The sequence below is a fragment of the Phlebotomus papatasi genome, chromosome 3 (genome assembly GCF_024763615.1).
Source record: "Phlebotomus papatasi isolate M1 chromosome 3, Ppap_2.1, whole genome shotgun sequence".
Lineage (NCBI taxonomy): Eukaryota > Metazoa > Arthropoda > Insecta > Diptera > Psychodidae > Phlebotomus > Phlebotomus papatasi.
The window spans coordinates 42,531,201-42,536,238 of record NC_077224.1 but is presented as its reverse complement, the minus strand read 5'-3'; the positions used below and the strand labels follow the sequence as shown (position 1 = coordinate 42,536,238).

The window sequence follows — 5,038 nt, the reverse complement described above, 5'->3', positions numbered from 1 at the left end:
TTATTGTGTTTTTCATTGGAAAACATGGTCGATCGATGAAAAATTCTATGGTGAAAAGGTACACTTTTAATTTTTCTGAGAAATTAACAAATTAAAATTTGTGAATATGAATGGATTTTCTCTTTATTTGGAGCAAAATTAACTAAATAATGGAACTGTGGTATAGAAAATATATAAATATAATAATTTAGTACTGTATTTATCATGAAAACAATGACGTTTCCATTTGGAGTAGCGAAAAATTTCCATTTGGAGCAGGTTTTGAATTAGCTTAATTTACCCTAGTTATAAAAAGTGCAGCTATCATTCAAATTTTTCAGAATCGACAGTCGACATGATCGAAAAGAAATTATCATGTCACCCCAGGCTTTCGGTGACACGTACTTTATTTATTCATTCACTAATCAGATTGGAGAGACGTGTCTGTTGTCTATAAATATATGGATTTGCTGTTCTTCGACATTTTTCGACCTTACTAAGATAGTACTTATCCTTACCATACACAAGTGGAGTTTGAAAAATTTAAAGATATATATGAAATGCAAATAAAGGGACATTCTTACCTTTTGATAATTCCGCTGTGAGGCTGAAGTACTTCCTGTTCGAATTTCGAAGTGCTCAAGTGTCAAAATTTATCGATCGTCACTTAGGTAAAAAAAATATAAATGAAGCAATGACCTCAATGTGATCCTTCAGCTCTAGATCTTGGCTTCTGTGTACCAGAATGTACACACAGTGCTGTTTCTATCACGATACAATACACCAACCTCAGATGGATATTCAAGTACCAAGCCGTTTGCTGTGCAACAAAGAAAGAAAAAAAATCATTCCTAACTAATTACAAGAAACTGTTGTAGCAAAAAGTAGAGCAAAGAAAAAACTAACCACCCCATTGCAAAAGAAAGCGGAATAGGAATAACAAGCGAAAAATTCCTTGGAATTTTCCACTATTTTTCCTTAAAAAATTCCATAGGAATTTTCCATAATAGGTTCCAAGGAAAATTTAATGGATTTATGCTGGATTTTTTCTATAGAATACATCCATGGAAATGCTCCTGGAATTTATGTGGATTTTTCCACCAAAATAAAATGGAGAAAAAATGAAGCTGTCACATGCACCTCATGATTTTACTTCCGAATTTTATAGAAACGGCAAAGATTACGAGGATTATAATATGTTTTTATAAACCAGCAATAACGAATTGACACTTTGAGCAATAAAAAAATATTTTATTAAAAAAAAATTTTTTTCCTAAAATATATATTAATTAACATAAAAACAGCATTATTTTAGGTTGGCGACCTATTTAATGTAATCACTTCATTATTATCTACACGAAACGCAGCATCGCATAATTAATTATATTATAATTGCCACATGAATCACTAGAAATGTTTACGGAAGGTTTGGAAACAAATTCTAAAAGTTTTCACAACACCATTTTACTTGTTTGACATTTCAGAAAACTAGTGGAAAAATCCATATAAAACACTATGGAAAGATAGTGGAAATTTCCATATGTTTTTTCCAGCTTATCCCGCGGACGTTTCACGTGTGAGTTTCCATATAAATCTTCCGCGGAATACCGCGGAATTTAACGCTGGAATTCCAGCATGTCGTACTAGTAAATTCCATGGAGCACTATGATTTCCATGGAATTTCCGGCTTTAAATTCCATAGGAAAACTTAGTGGAATTTTAGCGTCAAATTCCAGCGAATTTAGCCATTTGGACGCAAGTTTTCCATTGGAATTTTTGCGGAATTTTGCTATGGGGCAAGAACCACTGAAGATGACACGATACGTGTCGAAAGCTCTGGTAAATTGTGTGTTTTACTTTTGCGTTGTACCCAATACATCGACGCTCACCAGAAGGATATTCTGTCCTAAAATAAGAGTATCAGATGGGTCAGTTGCTAAAAGGATCAGTTTAATAGAACTCTTTATATCGAAACTCGTTTTTGTACCAACCTCTCTCAGGTTGGACTAATTCTAGAAAGATTTGATAGCCGAAAACTCTGCAGCTACCCTGACTCGAACCCGGAGGACTTCACAGTCTTAAAAATAATACTCACTGCTCACTCTACCAAATGATCCGTAAGGGTCCTTGCTTTCTACTTTAACTTGAAGAAAAAAACTGGAACACATCGTTTGCTTGACAAAGTCTAAGGCGAACATCACCCATCCCAAACTACTTTATAAAAAACGATTTGTTTAAACATTTCAGAAATGGTTTTTCTATCACTTAGGATATATGGACAAAAACAATTAGGGACGCCGATCTCCGAGCAATGTTGGCTTAAATTGAGTGAAACTGTCAATGTATATCACCACCGATAACAACACCGAGAAAAATTTTATGGGTAGTATTAATGTTTTTCTGGGTAAAATCAAATGAAATTATGGGTATTTTGGCCCCAATGGTAGAATACATTTGATTTTAAAGTATTTTTTGATTTAAATACAGATGACTTTTACTTCAAATATTTTTACATTTGATCTGAAAGGCAGTAATCATAGCCACAACAAATATATTTGTATTTATTTTGAATGGCACTGTATTTGAAAAGAAAACATGTCTTTTAAATCAAATACATTTGCACTTTATTTCTAAAGTGGATTTTAAACACTTTCATGGGTAGAATCAAAAATTTCTGGGTAACACTACCATAGTTTCAATAGTAGAAATATTTGTTTTAACCACGATTTACCATTAATTTAAATACACAATGGGTAAAATTAAAAATTTCCTTGGTATATTTAAATGTACTTTACCATAGATTCAATGGCAAATATGTTTGCTTTGATATTCCTCCACATTAAATCAAATAATATTCTCGGGTAGATATAACAGTACCAGGGTATATTTAAAAAACTCTTGCTATGATTTCAAAAATAAATTTATTTGACATAAATAATGTGTATTCACAATAAAATTGTATTACATTAATTTCTATGGGGTGTTGCACGACTTTCTAGTAGTTTCGTGAAGTCTTCTTCTCAGCTTTTGGATGTATGTTCTTCTGCTTTCTCCCAATTGTGTTTACCAGTTTCAGAAGAAATAAGATATTTCAAAAGACTGATTGTGTTTTGCCCCGTAAAGATAAACGATGACATAATGAAATCTGAAAGACAGAAAATAAAATTAAATGGAATTAAAAATCTGAATCTATATGGTATCTATTGAAATAGCGGAAATAGCTATTGAAAATAGAGTGCTGAAATAATTATAGTCCTATCCCATAATCTTTAAAAGAAACCAACAATAAGTCTCGAAAAAACTTATACGTATAATATGATGTCCTTTTATGTTAATCATAAAAAATTTAATTTTGATTATAGAATCTTGTTTTCTCAAAACTTTAGTAGAATTTCGTTTTTTATTCTGGTGATAATTATAATTCCAGGTAATAATTGTAGGGCTACAGTATTTATTTTTCACCAATGGCGGTTAATAATTTGTAATTATTCAATGTAACTTACTTGATCAGTGGTAGTGCTCCTCGTCTACTTTTATTACAGCGCTCACTTTTCTAAGTTGTGTTTTGCAGATTTACGGCCTTTACTGTTTGCTCTGAGTTCTGCTGCTATCTGCGAATCACTTTTCCAATTCCATGGAAAAGACAATGATTGTCCTTTGCCCAGTGAACGGATTCAACGGTTACCACGATTGATAAAAGAAAGAATAAAAATAAAAATGAAATTAAAAACTTTTCCAGTATGATATTTTCCAAAGCGATAATTGAAAATACATATTCAACATAAATAAGTTGATATAATTAACATTTTTATAATAAAAAAATTATGCGAGGTCCAATATTTCTTTGTAAAGATCAATGCTAACTTTCACAGATTATGTAATTCTTATTGCATTACAAAAAAAAATCAATTTTCTTACCTTGATACTATTTAGGTCTCTCCTAGATGGAATTTTTGAAGAAAAGTAGTTCGATAAAACAGATGGGGATAATTTTCCAGCTTCTGCTCACGGACGTTTCCAATCAACAATGACTTGCAATCAGGATGATCGATTGAACTTGAAAAATATTGAAAATTACAAATCGTTAGTAAAGTATTAAATAATAAAAAATTCTTACGACGAATTTTAAATTTAAATAAAATAATAAAAAGTTTGACATTCCATTTTAGCTTAAAAGAAGAAATAAATTTAATTTAATTTACCGAATATGGTTAATACTTTTCTGGCAAATATTTTTTTACTTACCCAATCTAACGATTTCCAACACTTTATCAAATTTCTTTGTCGATCACTTGATGATTTTTGCCACTTTATAAGTTTACTTATTCACTCTAACATTTTTTTAGTTTTTTTTTCATTTTCAAATAGATTGGAAATAATTTGTGTGACAACTTTTCAACTCAGCGGTTTCTTCAAGACTGACTCGTTTTAATGTTTTCCGTACTGATAAAATCAGTCATAGATCTGAATGTAATTTCCTTTTTTTCAAATACTTATGCTATTGATTCAAAAAATAGTATTAGATTTGATTGGTTTTTCATTCTAAATAAATATAAATTTCATTCAAATTATTAATTGTTATAATCAATGCATATAGAAACTAATATTATTTATTTTATGCAAACACGTCATTTGAAGAACACAATACACTGACCCTCGTGCATTTGCGTTCGTGCGTGTACGTCAGCCAAATATTAAATTTTTGGATGATTTAGAGCGAAATTCATTCAATTTTTTTAAAATGAAAATTTAAAAAACCTAATCAATAAGAATGCTTTAATAATTGGTATTTACCTTATTCTTTATAACATAAGTAAGTTTCTTAGGCATGTTTAAGAGAGATTCATGAAGAATTTTTAGCTCAATCCGCTCCCTCTACCAAAATTTCAGCCCGATCCGTGCTATAGAGCCGGAGCTAATTAACTTAGAAAATTGGAAAGTTTTCTTTTTAATTATAGCACTGTAGTTTTACGAACTTATGATGTTAAAAGGAGATCGGCATTTCACGAAAGTTTACCAAAACGCCCTCATTGATCAAATTATGAGAGTTAGAAACAGA

General features: G+C 30.7%; 1 long non-coding RNA gene across 2 annotated transcripts; it reads right to left on the bottom strand.

Moving 5' to 3' along the window:
- Positions 1–2,354: 2,354 nt before the first annotated feature.
- LOC129805736 (uncharacterized) lies at positions 2,355–4,656 on the bottom strand. Of its 2 annotated transcripts, XR_008752116.1 has the most exons (4): positions 4,225–4,656; positions 3,898–4,035; positions 3,483–3,634; positions 2,355–3,124 (listed from the first exon to the last, which is right to left on the bottom strand). It is a non-coding gene; the product is annotated as an uncharacterized LOC129805736 (long non-coding RNA). The 2 variants fall into 2 exon arrangements; XR_008752115.1 differs by having other exon boundaries at positions 3,898–4,656.
- Positions 4,657–5,038: the final 382 nt, after the last annotated feature.